The sequence below is a fragment of the Octopus sinensis genome, linkage group LG6 (genome assembly GCF_006345805.1).
Source record: "Octopus sinensis linkage group LG6, ASM634580v1, whole genome shotgun sequence".
Taxonomy (NCBI): Eukaryota; Metazoa; Mollusca; class Cephalopoda; order Octopoda; family Octopodidae; genus Octopus; species Octopus sinensis.
Genome location: NC_043002.1, coordinates 32576018 through 32602453, shown reverse-complemented (window position 1 = coordinate 32602453; position 26436 = coordinate 32576018). Strand labels below are relative to the sequence as shown.

Below are 26436 nucleotides of genomic sequence, written 5' to 3'. Positions count from 1 at the left end.
GGATTACTCCAACACACTGACGCACGACACTTTTTTGGTTTCTGGTCACCATACATTTGCCCATCAATTGATATCAACATAGGACGAAGAACACTGAGCTGCTTTGTTGTATGTACTAGTTTATGTTATAATAATTACATTCTACCACTACATTACTGCTGTATATTCCTACTGTGCATTTCTACTTCAGTAGTCAAAGTTATATCTATAACTGGAGAATCTCAGATAAATCTTCAGATCTAAAACTTTTTAATGCTTTTCGTCTCGTCACTTATCATCTGCAAAATGGTGCTTTTTTGTGGTTCTGATATACTTGCTATAATATTTAGGCAAATCCACTTTTCTATACTGTAGGTATTGTACCTTAGATAACGGTTGTGAAATATATATATATATATATATTGATCAAAATAAAAACATGATGCCAAGGATTCAGCGGTACATATGTTTCGGGCCTTTATTAGACAGATTTATAACAATGCATAATGTATGTCTGTGGCCTTCTTCAGCCGCGCACAACAGCTTCCACAAGGACATGTGTTACATCAAAAATTCTTGGTTGGGGATGCAAATCCTCTCATTCGCGTGCGACATAATGCGGCAACAGCATAGAATTGAATATATATATATATATATATATAATATATATATATATATATATTATATATATATATATCAGGAGAATTCACAAAACACAAAAGACGAAGACAGGTGGTGTAGGCAGCAAATAGATGTATTAATATAACGCTTGGGAAGTGAAAAAGTCTTTAACGTTTCGAGCCTACGCTCTTTCACAGAAAGAAAGAACAACTAGATTAGGAAGAAACGACAATAAGAAAAAAGCAGAAAGTACAAAAATGTTTAGGAAGTATCAAAAAGTTACGAAAGATTCAAAAGCTTCAGACGTCGTGGTGTATTGGAGCGATTTTTCATCAATAGAGGAGTCCAGTGTAGTCCATGGGCAGGAGAGGTGCAGCTGAAGTGTAGAAAGTCCAGTAGGGAATCCATAGAAGTTCGTGGGTGATGAGAGGAGACAGGATCAACTAGTCCAACCACGTGAGCGTGTAATATATGGGGAGAATTAACAAAAAAAAAGAAGGCAGGTGGTGTAGACGACAAACAAATGTATTAGTATAACGATCGGGAAGTGAAAACGTCTTTAGCGTTTCGAGCCTACGCTCTTCCACAGAAAGGAAGAACACAGTCGATCCTGTCTCCTCTCATCACCCACGAACTTCTACGGATTCCCTACTGGACTTTCTACACTTCAGCTGCACCTCTCCTGCCTATGGAATACACTGGACTCCTCTGTTGACGAAAAATCGCTCCAATACACCACGACCTCTGAAGCTTTTGAACCTTTTGAACTTTTCGTAACTTTTTTATACTTTCTAAACTTTTTTTGTACTTTCTGCTTTTTCCTATTGTCATTTCTTCCTACTCTGGCTGTTCTTTCTTTCTGTGGAAGAGCGTAGGCTCGAAACGTTAAAGACTTTTTTCACTTCCCGAGTGTTATACTAATACATCTGTTTGTTGTCTACACCACCTGTCTTCGTCTTTTGTTTTTTTGTGAAGTCTCATTATATATTACACGCTCACATGGTCACACCAGTTGATCCTGTCTCCTCTCATCACCCATGAACATCTACAGATTCTTTACTGGACTTTCTACACTTCAGTTGTACCTTTCCTGCCTATGGATTGCACTAGACTCCTCTGTTGATGTATATATACATACATACATAATACATACATACATACATACATACATACATACATACATACATACATACATACATACTGACTAATATCATTATCTACAATTGTTTATTTATATTTTATTAAAAACATAAGTTATAAGAGAAAAGGAAATAAAAGCAAATAAAAAATATCATATCTATGGTGCTAAAAATTAAACTTTTTTAGCCATTTGGTTCGAATTCAGTCCCACTGCGCGGCAGATGTCTTTTACTATTGCTCCGGACCGAATATTGCCTTGAGTGGACTTGGTTGGCGGAAGGAGCGCGGAAGCCTGTCGTACACACACGCGCGCGCGCGCACACACACACACACACATTCAAGCCCAAATATGTATTTTTATCAGTCTGTTCGTTTTGTTGAAATGGTTACGGAGAAAAGATTTCCATACCATGTATTAGTAATATTATAGGAAAGCTTCTATTTAATAATCATATGAATCAACTGATTTCATCAGATGTGACTGAAGAAAGGCAATTGCAAATGACCAGTAAATGTACTTTTGTTTTTTGATTCTCATATTTATCGTCTTACTTTAAGGAACGACGTAATGCTAATTTTAATATATTAGTTATGAATGAACAAACCAACTACTTTTATAATATCGATTAACAAACTTTTTCATTAAGGTCTAAGGCATTCTTTAGTTACATTTTGATTTTTGATTTTTTTGTTTTGTGTGTGATTAAATTCTAATATCCTATTGTAACTGAAAACTGCATTGAACTGTTAGCTTTAAAAATTCGTATCTAACTACAATTAAAATCTGTTAATTCAAAATTCTTTTCTTGAAATATTTGATTCCAGTGTCAATATAAACACCTTTTAATGACCTAATTGTTCTCAACTATGTTATGTAATTTTGTTTTGTCAGATCTACGCTGGTGGATATTTATCAGAGAATATCAGAAGAGATACTAGGCTCAGCTACGAGCCGCATAGTTTATCTGACGATACAGACTATGTTATTGCTCCATACTGGGCAGACCTTTGGAATGATTTTAAGCAAGTTAAATACAGCATTTATGAGAAATACACAGAAAGTGGAATAAATAACAATGTATTGAGTAAACTGAGTGAAATTGATGCAAAAATTGAAATGTATGCAAATATTAGAAAATTCCAATCTGTTTGGGCACTTTTGGTGACATGGGAAAATATACGTCATTTTTCTCTAATAGGAACATCAAGGGTAAGTTAATTACACATTATATTTAATCTCATGAATATAATTATTTTAAGTTTACCAAATTAAAAAAAGAAAATCTATTTAGCAATGCCGATTCATTCCTACTGAATTTATAGTTTCCATCAACGTAAATTTTTAGTTTATTTCAAAATATTTTACTGCTTAGAATTGATTCACTGTTTCTTTTTGTAATAAATCGGTTGAAATGAAATGTGGTTACACTGCCGAAAACGTATGTTCATTTGTGGGGTATAAATTGTTAAGATATTATCGGCTGGCCGAAAAATTATAAAGGGAAGTCAATATAAATATAAAATCAAATTAAGGATCCATCTTATAAAATTAATAGCAGAAAGTTTGGTAATATTTTTGAATTATATTATGTAATTTAAAGTTATTAAAAAGAGAGCTAAACTTAATGTAAAATAGTGGTTCTAGGAAAAGTGGAGCGATCACAATCTGTGACATATCTTCTTGATAAGATTCATCTGCGATCGATGATTGCGATAACAATACTATTTTGTTGTAATAAGAAGTTTTCCCTTTTAGGAAAGGAATGTCAAAAATTGTACGAGCGTAGTTTTCACAAAAATTTTAATCATAACCTTATTTTTGCACCTTAGGAAGAATATCCAGGTATTACATTCCAAATGTTACTGGTCACAGACGGCTCCTCAACATATTTGCTTTATTTCTACAAACCATGTGAAATGGATATGAAAATTGATGTGAAGGCCTTGATGGGCTTCAACTTGGGCGGTAACAAGCGTTTCATGCATAAAGACTCACTGAAGACGAATAGTTTGGTAAATATAGATATAAAGGAAGGAAATACAGGTGAGATTTCGAATACTCCTCTTAATATTTAAAAAGAATCGAATAAGTTTTGTTTAAATGTTACTAAATAATTGATACCGAGTCAAAAGTCTTGAAATAAATATGTCATAAACAAAAGTGTCAATTACTCAGTAAATCTTGTTGAGAATATATATAAACGGAATTTTCGAAACAATAATGTGAAATATTCATAGTCTAATTTAAACAAAAGTTGTTTTCAAAATTTCTTGATTCCATTATATTCCTTCAGTTTTATTATACGAGTTTTACTGTCACTTTTTTTTATTTCACTCATGGTTGTTTGGCTTAAATCACAAACTTGTTTACTTAGCCACACTTCAACCTAATTACAGTTAAAAATTTAACCAACACAAAATCACTTGACGCTAATTCAAATTTACGGGTAATTAAAATTGTTTCAATAAACTAATCATAAATGTGAAGAACTACGAGCCCGTAAGTTTTACTCAACAATGACAAACTTTGTATAACCTTAACTGATGCAGCCAGTCGTTGGGATGCAAATCTAGGTGCTTTTCAGTCATACATCGCTACTGGTCTCTACTCTGTTATGCAGAACAGGGTCGCTATGTCGTGGCCTCTCCAATCCTTGATGTTGTGACACCAAGATTTCACATGTATGCCTCCCTCTTTTACTCTTCCTCAACTGCGCCCTGAAGTATAGTTTTGGACAACAAACTGAGGCGAGATTCCTGATCGTACGAAGCAAGCTTTCGTCTTCTTATCTCCGAGTGGAATGGTTTCTGTGTACCAGCGGATTTGTTGACTAAAGCTGCGTGTTTTGTGCTCTGTATACGGGATATATAACAGCCATCCAAAGCATTTGTGCAAATATGCCTGGATTCGTCTTCCATGCCAACTGAAAGATTCTAGCTTTTATACTTATACAGAAGAGTTGAAGTTGCTTTTTTGAGATGTGCTGTTCTTGGTCAAAGTAAACTCCAGGTACTTAAATCTACCTACTTGATCAAATCTCTTTGATCAAGTGGGTAGATGCAGAAAGTATGTTACATGGATAAAGAAGCTGCTTCATTGCTAATGTTTGGGCAGACTGCACACTTTAGTATGTGTAAAGTTAAACTGACAATGCTTCTGGGTAAACTATGTTTTGCGTGAGCCAAGTATTGACAGAATAAATATACATGTCATCTGTACTGCTAACTCGAGAGCGTGCGACATATAATTGTCCATGAGAAAAGCAGGTTATTTGTAAATTGAGATCCACAATTTTTAAAGTCTGGGCTTTGTTGATTGTCATAGCGAAGCACAATCGCACTGGGAACTGGAGGCGCGTGAATTGAAATGGCAGATTTGAGGGAATAATGTATGCGATCTCTCCTCGATGACGGCAAGCAATAATGGTTGCTTGAAGGACATGACTTTCTATTGTAGTTACAGTCAATCTTGTACCATTGCATAGTCGTGGTGGGTCGAAATTCCTCAAGAGCATGATAGGTGCGCCTTTCTTTAGGAACAACTAAAGCGGTGGCAGTCCTGTAGGTTGGAGAGAGTTGAGAAATTCAACTAGATACTCAACTGTGGCATCATCATCGATGGTAGTATCTCATGGAGACAAACTGATGCGGTCACAGGAGTGTGACGAAAGATATATATATACAGATATAAATATATATATATATATATAAATATGTGTGTGTGTGTGTGTGTGTGTATATAGCATATATGTAAGTCTGTATACATACATATAGATATATATATATGTGTGTGTGTTTGTGTGTGTATATATATATATATATATATAACTATATACAAGTATATATGTATATATACAAGTATATATATATATATATATATATATATATATATATATGTACATGTATCTATGTATATGTCTATAAATGTACATATATTTATATGTATATATACATATGTATATATGTATATATATATATATATCGATATATATATATATATATATATATATATATATATATATCTATATATATATATACAGACACACACACATTTACATATATATTTATATACATCGTTTATATATTTGTTGTGCCAGATTTTTTATGAGAAGTCGTGTGTTGAAACAGATATTGTTATATTTCGGAATGGTCATTTTGCCAGTTTAGCCAATAAAAACACACGCACTATATATTTGGTGTTACTTTGCTTCAGTGTTATTTATTTTTTACATTAATCTTAATCTTATTTCGGCCAGAGTTCTTTCGTCACACTCCTGTGACCGCATCAGTTTGTCTCCATGAGATACTACCATCGATATATATATATATATATATATATATATATATCGATATATATATATAATATATATATATATATATATATATATATATATCGATATATATATATCTGTATATATATATATATATATATATATATATAATATATATATATATATAATATATATATATATATATATATATATATATATATATATCACTCTAAATGAGACTGTTATTAACAGTTACTCTTATATACAAAACTTTCACTCACTTATTTTTCTAAAACTTTCATTGCGTCTTACAACGTTTTCAACAGCTCTTTTTGCTTGTTTGTGCGCCTGTGTGTGGTTCAAGTTGTGTACACTTGTATGTATGTATGTATGTATGTATATATATGTATGTTTGTATGTATGTGTTTATGCATGTATGTATGTGTGTGTGCGTATGTATATATGTATGGATGTGAGTACGTATGTATGCATGTATTCTGCATATTCATATGTTTTTGTGGTTTCTGTGTGTGTGTGTGTGTGCACATGTGACCCCTTGTGTATGCATGTCTGAGTACTCAGACACACTCAGGCATGTTCACACAAAGAGACACACACACATGCAAGCAAACACACAAACACGAACACACAAACACATGAATATGTAGAATTCATGCATGCAAACGTACATATATACATACGCACACACACACATACATACATGCACACACTTACATGCATGCATACATGTGTATAGCGATATCTCACATGTTTTCTATAATGATTTTATAGGTTTTTTTATAGGTTTTTTATAGGTTTTGATCAGCCATTATTGAAAATTCATAGTTCTCTCCAAAGTAACGTAGATAAAATTTTTAGTTTCAGAAACGTAACATGCAATGTGATATACTTTTATATTTTCTCAGGTTTCACTGGCGTATGGGTATTTCGTTTGAGTGATGGATATCAAAGAACTTCCAAATTAAGTTGTCTCAAATGGTATGCCAAAGATAATGGTGTCTGGAGCGATAATACTTGTCCATGTTCGTTCTTGCAAGCTTGGACAGATTTTCGATTTTCCTATGAATGGTGGAGCGGTTGCTTCTATTCTATAACATCTCAACCAATGGTAATTTATTCCTTCGAAATTTTTAAACAAAGCAAGCAGAATACAAATAATGTTTACTTTATTTTATTGTTTCATTTTAATTATAATTTCAGTTTACCATTCCTAGCTACTCCCTAGTTAATACCGATCAGTTGTTCGTTGTATTTGTGTGTACACAAACTCACACACACGCACACTCGTACACACTCACACACACACTCTCCCTCCACACACATACACACACTAACACAAACACACACTCTCCCTCCACATACGCACACACACACACGCATATACTGGTAGAGAGAGGGACAGACAGACCGATAGACAGACAGTGATCAACGCAGAATAGGAAATTTACGAGATTTTTTATTCAAGTCCACTACAGTTCTTTCAACTCAACCTGCACCGGCAGCTCACAGCTGAGATACTCTACCATTTATTGTTTTGCATCGCAGGTGACTTTTTAAACAATCAGCTCCAAAACAATGCGTGTCTCCGAACGTAGTGTATTCTAGTAATTCTCTTCAACATTTAAATTTAGATTCACTTCAACATTTAAATTTAATTTGTCAGAATATTTTCGTCGCTTTGTGACCGCGACCTGTTCACTGACAAAATTACGTGATGCAACACGGAATTTTGTCACTCAAAAGGTGGCGGTCTCAAAGCGACGAAAATATTTTGACAAATTATATTTACATGTTGAAGTGAACTAATGGTTTTTGGTTGTTTCTTAAATGGCTTATAAACACCTTCCTCGCTACAATTGTTTATATATATATAGGCACAGGAGTGGCTGTGTGGTAAGTAGCTTGTTTACCAACCACATGGTTCCGGGTTCAGTCCCACTGCGTGGCACTTTGGGCAAGTGTCTCCTACTATAGCCTCGGGATGACCAAAGCCTTGTGAGTGGATTTGGTAGACGGAAACTGAAAGAAGCCCGTCGTATATATGTATATGTATATATGCGTGTGTTTGTGTGTCTGTGTTTGTCCTCCCAGCATTGCTTGACAACCGATGCTGGTGTGTTTATGGCACTGTTACCTAGCGTTTCGGCAAAAAAGACCGATAGAATAAGTATTGGGCTTACAAAAGAATAAATCCCGGGGTCGATTTGCTCGATAAAAGGTGGTACTCCAGCATGGCCGCAGTCAAATGATTGAAACAAGTAAAAGAGTAAAGTGTATATATATATATATATATATATATAATATATTAATAAATAAAATAAAAGATATGCATATATATAAACATATATGTACGTACCTACCTCTACATGTACATATACACGCATATATGAGTACAGGACACCAAAAAGGACGCCGAACACTATGAGAAATGAAAACATAGACACAAACCAAAGGAACTGGACATTTATTAAAAACAGCAAAAAAATAGAATACAGGACAATTAACAAAAGGAAAAACCCCTTCTTCAGTCGCTAAAGCTTTCATCTACTCTACGTTTCGAGGGATAAAAGCGAAACATATCTTCGACAAGAAAACTTTCCTTCCTGCGAAAAGCAAATCAATTAAAGTTCTGAGATCTTTTCGCCGAGGGGTAAAAAATAGTAACAACAGGACAGTAACGACAGTGCAAATTGTAAACAGTATAAGACAGGACAAGGAAAACAAGATAAGAAGGGCTGTTGACGCCGAACGAAAAAAGTATTGCAAACGCAGAATTTTTTATGGACGACGAGCAGAGGAAATAGAGTGTCGTCCATTACCTTGAAAGAGTCAGGCGAGAGAGACAGCAGGGGAAGTGACGTCGCGGGTGAACGACGGGTAAGCGGAAGTCACGTCATATATATATACATATATATATATGTATATATACACACACACACACATACACACACACACAACACACACACACATATATATATATATATTATATATATATATATATATATATATAATATATATATATATATATACATATATATATGCATATGTACATACGTATGCGTACATACTTATATACTTTCTAATCCTTATTTCGAAACAACTGATGAAGGGTCATTCTTTGTGTTGTTTGTCTTGTTTACCATTTGTTTCTTTCGTTGTTCGCAAAAAAGTTCATATTCCATGTCCCCGTACTTCATATTTTCGTTGTTTATGTTTTGTTTCGTCCTGTGCTCACATATGCATATGAATATACGTATAGATGTAAGTATGTACGTATATGTATGTATATATGCATATCTTCGCATGAAGTGAAGAGTTCCAGGCAGGAGAAGGTAATCAGGGATTTCTTCCGGTACAAGGGAGATAATCGCTTTATATTTTTTTATTTTTTTCAATGGGATGAGTTTCCTTGTATATAAATCTTAGAAAGATTAAGTTTTAGTTTATATTTTTCAATGAAGAATGTTTCCTTTTTTAATCTAATTTGTGTTGGTATTCCAATAGCACATTGATAGAATGGAAAGATTAAAAATTGTGGTAGAAGTTGCTTTGCGCATTTCTCAATATGTCCACTAAAGTGTATCATTCTGTATTCTGGGAATGCAATCTGTTTTCTATGCAGAGTGCATCTGCGTCTGCGCGATAATCCCGTGGACCCTATGTAGTGTTGGTGGCAGCCCAAGCATCTTATGACATTAATTAGGTTTTCTGAAGCACAAGTAAAATTAGATTTGATCTTGAATTTTTGTCCCTCTTTGAAGAGGAATACTGATCCTTCTAGAAGGTTTGGGCATGTTGCGCAGTTTGGTCTACCACATATTTTTACTTTTGCATCCGTAATTTCAGAATACAATTTTGCCTTTGCGAGAATCTTTTTTAGTGATTTAGGTTGTTTGTAGCTTTTAATGATTTTATGTATGTTAAGAATTTCCTTTAATTTGGGGTCCTTATGAAGCATTGGTAAATTCTGGGTGATGATGGCGAAGGCTTCTTTGTTTCTGGGGTTGTATGTGGATATGTAAGGCAGTATTTTCGGGGAAGGTGTACTGGTGTGTTGAACTTTTCTTAAAGTTTCTATGTCGATCTCTGTTGCACGTCTGATTCCATCCTCTATGAGTTGAACTGGGTAGTGTCTGTCAATTAAGGTGCTTCTGAGTTCTTGTAGTCTAAAGTTTCTGGTATTTTGTTCTGACACTATTGTGCATATCCTTGCAACGTTGAAAGGGATGTTTGTTTTAGTGTGTCTTGGGTGGCATGAATCAAAACGTAGGTATTGTTTGGCGTCTGTGGTTTTGTAAAATATGTCTGTTTCTATTTTTAGGTTAATTTTTTTAATCAGTATATCTAAGAATGGAAGCTCCTTTTAGTTGTACTCATTTGTGAACTGTGTGTCTTTGTGTGTACGTGTGTGTATTTATGTGTGCGTTCCTTTGTGTCTGTTTCCCCTCTCACCATCTCTTTTCAACTGATATTGGTACGTTTACATCCCTGTATCTTAGCAGATTCGGCAAAAGAAACTTATAGATTTCCTCCACTAAAACCCATTAAGGCGGTGCTCCAGCTTGGCGCCAGTCGGATGACTGAAACAAGTAAATAATAAAAAATGAATGAATATGTGTGTGTGTGTTTGTATGTTTTTTGTCCATTTGTTCATCTCCCACAAACGCTTGACAACAGGTTTATGTTTGATTACGTCCCCGTAACTTAGCCGTTGGGCGAAAGGATTAAAAAAAACGAATAAGTACGCGGCTTAGAAAGACAAGGAATGGGAACATTTGTTCTACTAAACCCTTAAAGGCGGTGCTCCAGCAGGGCCGCTGTCAGATAGCAGAAGCAAATAAAAAGGCAGAAGTTATCCCTCCCCCTCTCTCTCTCACACAAACATGTATGCATATATGTATGAATGTAAAGATGGATGTTGTCTTTATATCTTTGTATCATGTATCAATTATTGTAATTTATTATGGATCTATTCGCATAAAAACCTGTTAAATGGAATGAAATAAAATTTTATTGTTTATATTTTATATAGTGTTTTTCTTGCATTCTATTATATATAGATTGGTGATTATTGTTAATGTGAAAAAATGGATCTTATTCTCATTTAAGAAAGAAATAACGACTATCTTCTTTTTACTTCTCAGAAATGTTGTTATTCGTGGTGGTTGCTTTCAAATGGTGTACATCAGAGATACAACAACTTATTCGATAATAAAAACTGGCTTCAGTACGACGAAAAACCATTTAATGACTGTTGTATGCAAAACAATATGTGTTACCTTTACAGATGGAGAAGGCCTAGAAACTACTGTTGGGGTTACAGGACTCCCTTCAGAGGTGAGACATTCTGTATTCTGTGCTCATAAAAGATAATATTATCAACATTCTTCATTTTTATACACCGAAATTAATTTGCTTACAATTAATTATCTTGGAATACTATAGGAATTCACTACAGTCCAACTTTGAAATTTGTGTTATTACTTTTTCAGCAAGGCGGCGAGCTGACAGAAACGTTAGCACGCCGGGCGAAATGCCTTGTGGTATTTCGTCCATCACTGCTTTCTGAGTTCATATTCCGCTGAGGTCGACTTTGCCTTTCATCCTTTCGGGGTCGATTAAACAAGTACCAGTTACGCACTGGGGTCGATATAATCGACTTAATCCTTTTGTCTGTCCTTGTTTGTCCTTTCTGTATTTAGCCCCTTGTGGGTAGTAAAGAAATAGGTATTTCGTCTGCCGTTACGTTCTGAGTTCAAATTCCACCGAGGTTGACTTTGCCTTTCATCCTGTCGGAGTCGATTAAATTATGTACCAGTTACGCACTGGGGTCGATGTAATCAACTTAATCCCTTTGTCTGTCCTTGTTTGTTCCCTCTATGTTTAGCCCCTTGTGGGCAATAAAGAAATAAAAATTGTTAGCAGGCCGGACGAACTGCTTAGCGGTATTTCGTCTGTCTTTACGTTATATATATATATATATATATATATATATATATATATGTATTATTAATATATATATAGTATTGGCATATTCTAAATTTACGTTTATATCTTTTTAATTTGTAAATATCGAACTGTTTTTTTTTCATGCAAAAACTTGAAAGAAAAGGTAACGTGATTTTATTTTTCAATGCAAAACATCGAAATTACACACTATAAACATAAACATAGACAATACAATTCTATATTTAAGACATGAGGAATTACGTATATTATTTACATTATTTATACTTGACGGATATTTGTACTCATCTTGTTTGTTGTTAACAACAATCAAGATGAGGACAAATATCCGTCAAATATAAATAATGTAAATAGTGTAAATAATGTATAAACATAGACATTCTCAAACGTATGTACTCACAGGCTCACAAACACATACACACACACATATACATATACATACATATATATTTAAATTTTCATAGTATCTTCCTTCTAGCACCTTAAGGAAGGAAAAAAAAAAGAAAAAAGAAACGAAGAAGGAAAAAAGAGACAAAGGCAAAAAGACTTTTAGTGATGATCGCAGCACATCTGTTTTTTTTTCTCTTTCTTGAAGAGGTCACAATTCTTAAACCCATTGAAATACGATAGAAAATTACTAAATAAATAAATGAATAGTGAAGAGGAAGTGGAGATCACCCTTCTCCCCTCCCTCCTGCCCTCTCTCTAGCTATCTGTCTGACTGTCTATCCATCTATCTATCTATCTATCTATCTATCTATCTATCAACCTACTATATACATACCTGTCTTTCTTTCTATCTATATATCTCTATTGTCCTGGAACGTTACGAAAAATAAACAAAAACAATGTTTGCTTCTAAACAAAACTCAAAAAAATACATCTGCTTTATATAAATGAACAAGTTTCTACATTCACAAAATTCTATTTTTCCCCAAAACTCTGGTGACCTTTTTCTCAATATTCAATATCCGTACACCACACCTAATACTCTTTATATAGACACATTGTACACACACACACACACACACACACGCACAGACACACACACATATATATATATTTATATATATTGTCAGTAAAAAAGGGGTAGAATTAATTAATTGTTAATCAATTCGACCAAGCAGTATTCGGTATGTAAAAGGACCATTTACGGTATATTTGAAGTATTAATTTATAAAAATATGGTAAAGTAAAAAAATTCACTTTACCACACACCGAACTTTTCAGAAATAGCAGCCAAAAATTTGGCTATTTCTTCAACTGCAAATAAAAGTCTCCAGACAATGCATACACATAGGTATAAGGGAAAAACAATGAAAGATCACATCCATATAAGATACCCGAGGACAGCCTGTTTCTGGATTTGTGGGTTAAACGCCACTTTTCCTTCATCAGCTCAGAGATTTCTTCTGATTTAGATTTGAAAATACTAAGAATCAAACATACCCGTCCGATATTTGTAACAACGGACAAACCATGCCAGACACCCAGTACTAGCGAATCCAAAAATACAAATGAGATCTATTATTCTCCCTGTCCACCCACGTGAGTCATAGAGTAGTACATTCCTACAGAGGCAAAAACTGTAGTTCAAATTCTTGGAGAGAAAGCATTATATTGTCAGTAAAAAAGGGGTAGAATTAATTAATTCGGTATGTAAAAGGACCATTTACGGTATATTTGAAGTATTAATTTATAAAAAATATGGTAAAGTAAAAAAATTCACTTTACCACACACCGAACTTTTCAGAAATAGCAGCCAAAAATTTGGCTATTTCTTCAACTGCAAATAAAAGTCTCCAGACAATGCATACTCGGAAAATAACTCACATAGGTATAAGGGAAAAACAATGAAAGATCACATCCATATAAGATACCCGAGGACAGCCTGTTTCTGGATTTGTGGGTTAAACGCCACTTTTCCTTCATCAGCTCAGAGATGTCCTCGGGTATCTTATATGGATGTGATCTTCCATTGTTTTTCCCTTATACCTATGTGAGTTATTTTCCGAGTATGCATTGTCTGGAGACTTTTATTTGCAGTTGAAGAAATAGCCAAATTTTTGGCTGCTATTTCTGAAAAGTTCGGTGTGTGGTAAAGTGAATTTTTTTACTTTACCATATTTTTATATTTATATATATATATATTTATATATATATACATACATATACATATAGTTGGAACTTACAGAAAAACAAAAGACGAAGACAGGTGTATAAACAAAAAACAGGTGTATTAGTTTAACACTCGGGGAGGTGAGAAAGTCTTTTACGTTTCGAGCCTAAGCTCTTCAGCAGAAAGGAACACGAGAAAATAAACAGAGAGAATATAAAAAGCTTTTGGAGCTAAGAGTCAATCATATATATATATATATATATATACATATATATTTGCTCAATATTGCAATATTGTACACTAATATCGACTAACTGTTTAAATCTTTCATCTGCTTTCAGTGTTTATATATGAAACATTTTTAAGTAAATAAATTTTTGTGAGTAATTTAATTGTCATTGATTTCAATATATTTACAGCTTGGATGTTTGGAGATCCTCATATTCAAACCCTCGATGGTCTGAAATACTCCTTTAATGGTTTGGGTGAATATACCTTAATAAGAGTACATAGTAAAACCACAGGCATAAATATGCTAGAAATTCAAGCAAGGACCGCTCAAGCGAAACATTCAAATGGTACTCTGATTAACGCCACAATATTTTCGGCTTTTGCAATGAAAGACTTCATTACCAATGCCGCTGCACAGGTTGAACTAGCTGCTGATGAAAAGAGTAAGTTTTATTACTATATCAAATTTGATTTCATTTTGCTTCTTATAATGATGAAGTGTTCTAGTGAATAAAACCTGACGCTTTTGTTTCATGCAGGAATTAACATTTCATGTTGTGTACTATTCTTCAATACCTAATACAGATTTTAAGGCGGTGATCTGGCAGGACCATTAGAACTCTGGGCAAAAAGTTTATCGGCATTGCATTCGTCTTTACGTTCTGAGTTCCAAGTCTTTCAAGACCGACTTTGCTTTTCATAATTTCGGGACTGATAAAATCAGTATCTGTTGAGCATGGGTTCAATGTAATCGGCTTATCCCCACCTTCGAACTTGCTGGCCTTGTGCCAAAATTAAAAATAATATCTGTAGAGTTGTTTATTTTATTTCCAAATTGTTTTAAAGTGGCATTACTCTGAAGTAAATTTTCTATTCTTTTCTATTTTAGCTTTGGTCATCTACCACAATGGTATTGATAAAACATTGGATTTCCAAAAAGACCCTAACTATAGTCTGACTGACCCCGACCTGTTTATTAGCAGAAATAGTAACAACCAAACTAACCAGTCGGTGTCTCTAACATTCACATCTGGTAAGCTCATTTAATGTAAATCTTAAATAACACTGTTTTAAACACAATAGAAACTTGTTTTGAATAAATGATAGAAATATTTTGTATTTTGATATCTTCCATCGCCTGCTCCATGACGATAGTCACCTGTCGATATAATATCTGTTATTTTTCATATATTGCAACGACCTTGCGACCTAGGATCACATGCTATTTGGAATCTGTTAGATCAGCGGCACTGCAGTAGATCTTAAACAAATAAGTAGTACTAAAACCTATTTCCACGTGGCGAAATCAACGGCAAAAATGTACATATAATTTGTACGGTGACAAAATAGATAACTAGAGTTTATTTTCATGAGCTTACTTCGCTTAACTCTCTCTGCCTGTGAGTAGCAAATGTATTCCTTTCACAAACTCTTTGATAAACACTTCATAGTATGGAAATGGGATCTTAGAGCAAAAACAGACTTTTTCCAATCAGTATGGTTCTAGTCATAGAGAGCTCTCATAGAGCGCTGCGTTAGTGAATGTCTTTTCATGTACTGTTTTTTATTTGTCCGGGAAATTCATATGCTGCATTTTGTAATTTGTTGTATTCTACCCAAGGGTGGGATATATAGAACACTGAACTGAAACTAAGCCCATTATGCTGATACAGTATGACAATATTGCAAAATATTTTGGTCACGAAATTAAAATATTTGATTTCTTTTATACTAACACATTACTATAACCCCAGCAACTTATAGCAATAAGTTATAATAGAAGCTATTTCATATTATTCAGCCAAATATGCAGACAACCTTGACAACATTGTCACATAGAACTACATTTACGTACGACCATTCAATAGAATTCAAGTTAAGATGATCTAAAGGATCATTCTGTATAGTGGTGGTGCTTAGAAAACTCCTTAATCTTCTGGGAGTACAAAAACGCTCAGAATATAAAACGAGGAAGATAAGATGAATAAAATTTGATGTGCACTTCTAAATCAAGTATTCAATATCAATACCTACCTGTTTACACATTAGTTATTCAAACGGAAATTTTGTCCGAAACTTCTATTTTTGTCCAGTGGGGGCCATCAACCATACTCAGGTTTTCTCTTCTCTTAACACTGCAAAAAAGGTAAAAGTAGAATCTTAACTTGAAGTAATATTTCTAACCAAGTATTAAATGTCGATACATTGTTCATTGCACAAATTGTTTGAGAACAAATTTACTACTTTGAGAGTAAAACACAAATACAGAATTAATGGGATATGTAGGGTTACGCTAAAATAAATTGTGATGAAGGGCCGAGGCTACTGGAAAAGTCTAGTCTTGCCCTGGACAAAAATAACAAATACTTTCATGTGGCTATAATAATTAAAACTCTTTTATTACATCTATCTTCTAATTACTTTGTAATGCAATCAAAGGAAACGACATGACAACCATAAAACAGAAACAGAAATCTAATCAATTGCTTGAAAAATAATTCTAAAACAATCGGTTAGAAAGAAAACCAGTTCTTTCAAGATTTGCTTGACATGGCTATGATACTTTTCGCTGTTAATTTTTTTCAACATTATATTTCGAAGTAAGTGTAAAGAGGTTATAATTATTCTTGTCTTTCTAGGTGTTGATGTATCAGTGACGGTTGGTATTCGCATGCTTGCTGTAACCGTGAGTTTACCGGAAGGCTATAAAAATACTACGCTAACTAGCGGTCTCATGGGAGTGTATAATGATAACAAGACGGATGATCTCACAACACCAAATGGGACTGTATTGCCTGATACTTCTAGTGAAAGGGATATCTTTTATAAGTTTGGTCAACGCTGTAAGTAAAATGATTGTATTATATTTTTCACTATGTTTGCCACTAGGCGATTGATTAACTGTAGAGCCAGATGTTAGAACAAAGAAAAAACTGATCAACTATAGAATCAGATGTTACTCTATTGTCACAGATATTTTGTTATACTTTTTGGCATTGCACATATTGCATTGAAAATTGGTCAGCAAGTTAAAGGTACAAGTGCAATGGGAATTAAATAACTGAATTTTATCGCTGTAATATTCAGAACACAATGGTAAGTTATATCATTTTAATTTTTAGTTAGGAGGGAAGGTTGTGTCCTTTTACAGTCACTACAAAACGTGTGAGACGAACGAAAGGAAGAAAGTATCACTGAAGCGTTGAGCTGTCTCGGATGATTAAAAGATACTTGACTCTTCTAAAGGCACCACTCAAAAACGCAAGGACTAGGAGCAAATACCGTACTACAATCCGATATTCATACAATTCCGCCAACACCGTAGAGGAAAAGACTAAGTTGATCCTGACGGATTTTGATCCGAATACAGAGAATCAAAGCATCTAAATTTAGGAGTCTCGATCTCAGTTCAAAACGAACCATGTCTGTGTGGTTCAGAAGCTTACTCTGTAAGTACCAGCCTGTGTGTCTTCTATAGACCAATGACTAGTAAGCGAATTTAGTACATAATAACTGTGAAAGTACATCCTGTATATATATATATATATATATATATATGTGTGTGTGTGTGTGTGTGTGTGTGTGTTGTGTGTGTGTGTGTGTGTGTGTGTGTGTGTGTGTGTGCATGTGTGTGTGTGTATGTGTGTGTGTATGTATGTATGTGTGTGTATGCGTGTTAACTATGGGCTATATAGTTTCACTATATCTGTTTAGTTTATAAAACAAAGTCAAGGACATTATTGTTATTTTCTTTTGCTATAATGCAATTTGTTTTATTTCACCTCTTTATCTGTTTTGCATATTAAACTAATACCAACATTGTTTCGTCTTTTCTTCCCAGGGGCTATAAAATCTTCTCTGTTTAAATATCCGAAGGATCTTTCAAATGCTGACTTTACCGACACTTCTTTCGTTCCCCTTTTTATTGATAAAAACTCGGAGATTTACAACAAATCTTTAAAGATATGTAATGCAGATGACAACGCTTGTATTTATGACTATATAGCAACTGGTGATGAAAGTATTGCTAAAGCAACTGAATCCCTTGATAAAGAAGCTAAAGACGATTTCGAAGCAGCAAGTAAGCAATATTATATTCTTTTTCAATATTATATTCGTTTTCTGCCTTGTAACACACAACTAGGAAAATGTGTTTTGACTGATCGATCTCTTAAGATCCACCCTAATAGCCGAAGTTAGTTAGTGGGGGGGGGGGTGAATTATTGTTTAACAGTATCAAAGTACCACAGACAAGACAACTCTTCCATTCTTGTTATAGTACATATTCACAGTTATATTGTGGAATCTTGTGGTCTGTTTTTATGAAGATGATGACGATAATCATGATGATGAAGATGCTGCTGCTGATGATGATGGTGATGATGATGATGATGATGATGATGGTTTCAAATTTTGACACAAGTTAGGAGATCTAAGAGAAGGGAATAAGTCAACTCTCTTGACTCGAGTACTTTACTGATGCTTTATTTTGGCGACCCTGAATGGATGAAGGCAAAATTGCCATTGAAAGGATTTGAACGCAAAACGTAATGACCCCTTAAACATTCTGTCTGACGCGCTAACTATCCTGCCAGCTCAACAATTCCATAAAATAATACGCTATGAAGTAAGAGCGGTATAACTTATAGTCATACTTTTATGACTCCGACCATTGTAGGTCTCCTTGCAATGAAATGAAACGAACACGCATATATATTCTATGATTATCATAGATCAGGCTGTAAATAACTTACAACAACCACACTACGCGACTGACCTTCGGTAATATGTGATGTGCATATGCGCTCATTATTTCTCATTATTTTTATTCTATAGAATAAAGATAATACCGTTTGAAATATGATTTCAGTGCAATTCTAGAATGGCTGAAGCACCTGTACTAAGCAAATGAGCGCAGCCGAACAGGCATCATTCACTACCGTGACTGATGGTAACAAAGGCTAATACTCCAGCGAGTGCATTGCACAGGGTGTAGCTCATGAACACGATTGGCTGTTGTAGGGATTATACTATTTCAGAGGATATAAATTAAGATGGTAGCGCATTTAGCTTTCGCAAGTTATGTGAGCTAACGTGGAGATATCTTAACCTTCACCGTTCCATTGATATCTTTATTAAGATAACCAATATTATATTACATGTCGAATGATAATTTCAGTAATCTCCCCATAAATTTCGGTAATGTAGTATATACAGGGAAGATAAAATTTCAAATGTTTCGAGAAAAGTTGTTCATCCTCGGCTTTTAAATTAATTTTTTGACACCAAGAGTATTGATGACAATTCTGCTTTATTACAGGAAACACTGCTCCTGAAATTTCTGGTGAAGAAACTGTTAAAATAATTATAAATGCAACAGCCACTGCAATTCTAAATGTCACAGATGCTGAAAATGATGATATCACAATCACAAAGCAACAAGGTGGCGAGTATTTTAATGTCAGCAAAAGTGGATCCGATATTACGTTATCAATATATTTGATGCATTCAAATGCAGTTAATATCAGGTGAGTTAAAGAGGAATTTCTATCCATGTTATTTCATTTTACCATTGACACAAATTAATGAAACTTTGCAGAGCTCTTAAATTGTGAGAATACTATTGTTCTTGTTCGATTTGCAGTGGCATATCGAATTAACTTGGGCTTTGAAACTTCTGGAGAACTTAACCCTGTAACTTTTCGTTGTGTATGTCTGATAGAGCAATTTACATTCTATGTAGAATAAGTTTCTTCATCGAAAACCCAACTCTAGGTTTTGCCAGTTAACCAGTGTCAACAGTAACTTTTATTGCAATTGAAATATTCGTGAGACTGAAAACTTTCAAACCATAAAAGTTTAACCAATGCTAAAACAGAAGCGCTTAATATAGTTGAAGCAGTAAAATAAAATCAGTTTAGCCTAACCATTGCTATCATTAAATTATTTAATTTTATGCAATGATTAAATTATATTGTTTGATTAACCAGATCAAATCAATTGAATTTAATGAATGCTAAAGTTAATAATTTAAGTGATAAAAAATAGATAACTTAAGTTTAATCAGTGGTAATATTAATTGTTTAATTTTAACGAATGATGTATTTGAAATTTTAATCAGCGACAAATTTTAAATGATCCAGAAATACTTACATCCATATGCAAGTACATACATACATACATACATACATACATACATACATACATACATACATACATACATACATACATACACTATATATATATATATATATATATATACATATATAAAATCCGTTCTGTCTGTTTGTGTGTATGTCTTCTAGGATCTCGGGCATCCTCCATCTGACTGCGCTCAAATTTGATATGTAGATGCCGACGGCATCAGGGCATGTATAAGTGTTGGATAAAAATTACAAAAATCGATTCCAGGTGAGAAGGCGATCGATAAAGCCGTGGGAACGTGCATTTGTACGCGCAAGTACATAAACTGTGGCGATGCACTTAAAACTCTTCGGTTGCATATTTGTGTGAATAAAATCGTTTTTCTTTGGAATATATATATATATATATATATAAAACTGAGAATGTGTGTCTGTATGTCTGTGTGTTTCCCTAAAACTTGAGAACTACACAACCAATTTCATTCAAATTTTACACATGCCTTACTTAGGGTCCATGTAGTTTCATGGGCAAAAAAATGTTCAATTTCTTGCCTAGGGCGAGCCCATAGCAATATCTTATCTTCTCCACTATTTCAGTATTACGTGTTAAAATTGAAACAAAATCATTTCTCTATTTTATGTCAGATACTTTCACTTTAACAATAAAAATTAGAGATAATAATAACAATTGAATTATATGTAGTAAGTAATAATTAAAATCAAACTAAAGTATAATATAATCATAACATAACAAAAGTAAAAATAGCAAATGGTATAAAATTGCATCAATGACTTGAACTTGAATAAGTGGTTTCACATGAATGGGAATAAATTAAAAATAAAATGAATGTGCTGAAATGGAATAGTCCATTAAATTAAAGAAAAGACTATTGTTTATAAAGTATACAATGTACAGAAAAAAAAGATTTGAACACCTGAAGGAAAGCACCATCGAAAAGTGTCTTGGTGCGACTATGAAAGATATCAAGTATCTAACCAGAGGCGGTAAATTCGCCACAATAGAAGCAAGGTTCGAGTCAACGGAGCGTGCAAGGGAGTACTCGACTCGAACCTTGCAAAGTGGAAATATTTTATTTTTACCTTTATATCTGGGACGTGGGACCTACCGGATAAAAATTCAAAATGTCCCCCCAGAAGTAGAGGTAGGCTGGATTGTAGCCACACTTCTATACAAGAGGGAGAACAAGATACAATTGATCGAAATTTCAAGAGACGGGCTTACAATTCCAGCCTGTTATATATTTTGAGTATTGTTATCACTAGCGATATCAAGATATAACTTTGTATTTTGTACTTTATGTGTAGATGTATATATATATATAGATGTACACATATATATACACATATATACATGCACTAGCACTATGACCCGGCAACGCCGGGTCATAATGCTAGTATATATATATATATATATATGTATAAGGAAATACTTTATTCTCAAACGCAGAGCAATGCTAACATAATAGCCATGAGACTTGAACCGTGAGCTCGATCCTCATGGATGGCCACTGACAGATTTTTCTGAAAAATATGGATAGTTTATCCTGTTCATGCTATTATTGTAGCACTCTTCTGCCTTTGGGAATAAAGTATTTCCTTATCTGCAGCTTTCAATATATATCAACGCTTGTAAAGCAAACTTTGTTGATTTTCAACGCAAGTTGAATTTGACGTACGATAGCGTCATATATATATACGAGCAAAACGCCTCCCGTCCAATGGACGGTGCTGAGTTGTCAAACATTTAAACCAAATTTTCTCAAAACAACTTGTCCGACCGTCCCATAGGCCTCCTCTTTGAGAAACACTGATTTAACCTAAATTTGAGCCACCAACAAAAGAATAAATAAAGATAGACTTTTTTCTATTCAAAAGAAAAACGATTTTATTCACACAAGTATGCAACCGAAGAGTTTAAAGTACCAGTTTCTATTCAAAAGAATATATATATATATATATATATATATATATATATTATATATATATATATATACATATACATATATATATATATATGTATAATAATATATGTATATATATGTATATATGCATATATATGTATATATATATATATATATATATATATATATATATATATATATATATATATATATATATATATATATTATATATATATGTATATATATATGTATATATATATATACATACATAGAAAGAGATCAAAGAGGAAAAGGATCCCATCTACTTTAAACGGAGTCTGCGATAGATTCTTTCAAAGAATACCAGATAAGGCACCCATAATTGGATACAACTCACCCAACAAGAACTCACTACTTGAATGGACCATAAACAAAACTTGACTTAAACAGGATTCGAATAATCCTATCAGGTGGTGCTACTAAGTTAGACATGGCCTGGACTAATCTTTGGTCGAAACATATCTAAGTTTATCTAAGTTTATATATATATATATATATACATTTGATCCACATTAAGTAAAGGACACCACCAACGCATGAAAAATACATAAACGCACAAGAGATACGTACATGACAAAATACCCCAAAAATACACTTCAAGTACAGAACATTACCAACGAGTGAAAAGTACACAAAGATAACTACGAGAGAAAATACCAAAGGATGTCTAACTCCTGCTCAGTTGTCGACTGTTTATTACAACTTGTTATATGCTTTCAACGACAAGACAGGAAAGCTTCTTAAGACAGTAGCATCCAGAAATTAAAAATGTATATAAAATTTGTAGAGAGTTAGAGCCTCGAACGAAGAAACGACACCAGAGTAGATATGCAGAGTAAATAATCGATGAATACAAACAGGCGCAGGAGTGGCTGTGTGGTAAGTAATTTGTTTACCAACCACATGGTTCCGGGTTCAGTCCCATTGCGTAGCACCTTTGGCAAGTGTCTTCTACCATAGCCTCGGGCCGACCAAAGCCTTGTGAGTGGATTTGGTAGACGGAAACTGAGAGAAGCCCGTCGTATATATGTATATATATGTATATGCGTGTGTGTGTTTGTGTGTCTGTGTTTGTCTGCCTAGCATCGCTTGACAACCTATACGGGTGTGTTTATATCCCCGTTACTTAGCGGTTCGGCACAAGAGACCGATAGAATAAGTACTGGGCTTACAAAAGAATAAGTCCCGGGGTCAAGTTGCTCGATTAAAGGCGGTGCTCCAGTTTGGCCGCAGTCAAATGGCTGAAACAAGTAAAAGAGTAAAAGAGAGTAAAGAGTATTAAGGGCCGTTAAACCAAGACGAATTGTAATGGGTAACGCCTGGGAGAATTTTGAAACGATACAGAATAAATAGAAGAGAAGAACACAGCTGTTGATGCTGCTGATAGTGTTGATGCGTATGGTGCTGAAGCCGGGGCAGTTGGTGGTGATGCTGCCACTGGAGTCGTTGCGTGCGTCAGTAGCGTTACTGCTCCCGCGTGTGTCGCCGGTGATGCACCTGTTAATGTTACTTATGATGTCGATGTTGTTGCTATTGTTGCTACTGTCGTTGCTGTTGCTGTTGTTGTTGTTGCTCTTGCTGTCGTCGACGATACTTCTGCTGCTGCTGCTGCTGTTGTTGCTGGAGCTGTCGTCGGTGATGTTGTTGCTGGAGTCGGGGCCGTTGGTGCTGGTGTTGGTGAAGGTGAGGTGGTGGCGGTGCTGTGGCGTTGGTTATGTTATTACCGGTTATGGAGGTGGCTCTGTAGTTGCTAACACTGAAGCCAAAGGTGTTGCTATCTTCCCCGGTGATGATACTGCCATTACCGTTGGTAAAGGATACCATTATTCGCGTCTATTCCGGTACCTCCGCTAGTGTCATTGTGCTGCTGCTGTTGGTGTCGAAACTGGGTCTGTTTCTGGTACTATAATCAGGGGTGCGAGGACTCTCAGTGGGTGCGTTATCATGTCTGCTATTGGGGAATCTGTTGGTAAGGCAGGTGTTGGAGGCGACGTCACTGTGGTTTATGCTAGTGATGGTGCCATCGGAGTAGTAGTCGGCACTGTTTTTGATGCTGTAGTTGTTGTCAAAGCAGCGGCTTGTCTCTGCGGTGGTGGTTGTGACTTATATTGTCAGAATCTGTTTCTGATTTTGGTAGAATACACTTGTTTATTTATAATACTACTTTAACGAAAAACAGCGTGAAATTATTTGCCAACTTTGCAGATAGTAGCTTTTGTAAAACTTCTTTTCTACTGAGTTCTACCAACTAAAGATTTCGTTACCTTCGTGCGCTCAGGTGAGCGGATCCGTTTCACGAAGAAGAACAAGAAACTTCCTGTGAGAGTTGAAAAGTGGAACGGCTATTGGGAGGTGACTGCAGATTTACCTGGGTGCCAAGGATTCTTTCCCATCCCAGTTACGAAAAGAACAGACATTTTGATGTGGTGTGAAAGAAGGAGAGTTCTAAATGTAGTCGAGTTTACGGTTCCTCATGAAGATAACATGGACGCCTCTCGGACTCGAAAGATTGACCGTTATATGAACCTTCTCAAGGAATGTGAAGACGCAGGCTGGAAAGCGGAGCATTTTCCAATCGAAGTTGGATGTAGAGGGTTTGTTAGACACAGTCTGAGACGACTGTTGTTACCGTCAGGCCTAACTCATCGTAAAGTCAATACCACCATGACCGATATCCAAACTAAAGTGGAGAAGACTAGCCACTGGATTTGTTTAAAAAGAGACTATGAGCGATGGCTAGAAGAATATTAAGCTTTATTTGATAACCAGTTGATCTAGCAAGCGGGGCCTCATATCAGTAAGAGGGAGCGCGATGTGCATTGATGCCGTTGAGTGGTAGGTCCCGAAACGGCGCACATTTTCTGCTGGCTTCCGGTATACGGAGTTCTTGACTGGTAGCACTTGTATGTGCAAGTTGCTTACAAGGCAGAAATCCTCAAGTAGTTGTGTGTTATATTTATATTTTCATCATGATCAGGGATTTGGATATATAAAATATTTCTGATATCTTATGTATGTCACCGATCTGAAGACCCCATCCTTATTCATAAACTGATTGCGTTGGTAATTATTCTAAGTTTCATGATGGTAATTGAATATCACTTTAATGCTTAGAATCACAATCTCTGTTTGTGATTCCAGCAACTTCCACATAATAAACCAATAAAACACAGCATCTATCTTAAAGATCACAAATGTTTAAGTTCTTACTAACACTTGAAAACTTTTGGTCACCGGCGTACTGTTTCCTCTTTCTACCTATTTTATTGCTATTAGGACACTGTTTCACTAATGTTCACTCTTCTCTGTAAGCACAAAACTCTCAAATGTTTTCCTGAATATACTTTTTCTGGAAACGAAATGATACGGTTAAAACGGGTAAAATCACTGGTTTGTGCAATCATTGTAGACCTGCTAAGAAATAGCAGACACACCATAGACAACAGAATCATCGTCATAACCCTCCCCCTCCTCCCCTTCTCTCCTCTTCCTCCTCCTCCTCATCATCATCATCGTCACCAACAACAACGACAAGTTTTCAAGATAAGTGTTGAAATAGAATAATGGAAACCCTTGATGTATGTTTTATCAATATACCTATTGATAATGGTATACTTCTTTTTCAGCATTGTCGCTACAGATGGCAAAAATGCTTCCTCTGTCGAATTCATGATGACTATTGTACTGTGCAGTGGATGTTCTAATCACGGAAACTGCAGAGAAGATAACCCTGTAATCAGAACAGAAAACTTTGTTCTGCAATCATGTGACTGCGAAGATGAATATGCGGGTGAGAATTATAAACTCTTTGAATAAATTCATATGAAGATTTTATTTATAATACCGTAATGTATATTGTGATAAAACGGCAGCTGACAAAAAAAATATGTGCCTAGCGAAACACAATCTATATGAGAAATTATACATATGAAATGTAGTGGCAATTTAAAGAAGCAAAGATGTTGGTGGTATGTAGTACGTGA

The 26436-nt window shown here is 34.8% G+C and overlaps 1 protein-coding gene and 1 long non-coding RNA gene across 2 annotated transcripts in view; one reads left to right on the top strand and one right to left on the bottom strand.

Annotated features, from left to right (window-relative positions):
• LOC115213197 (mucin-4-like) overlaps positions 1 to 26436 on the top strand; it is a gene marked incomplete at its 5' end in the record, with an annotated part of 363030 nt that overhangs the window by 159801 nt on the left and 176793 nt on the right. The window lies entirely within an intron of this gene.
• On the bottom strand, positions 1703 to 24842 carry LOC118763873. Its single transcript, XR_004999629.1, has 3 exons — positions 24703 to 24842; positions 5181 to 5188; positions 1703 to 1714 (listed from the first exon to the last, which is right to left on the bottom strand). It is a non-coding gene; the product is annotated as an uncharacterized LOC118763873 (long non-coding RNA).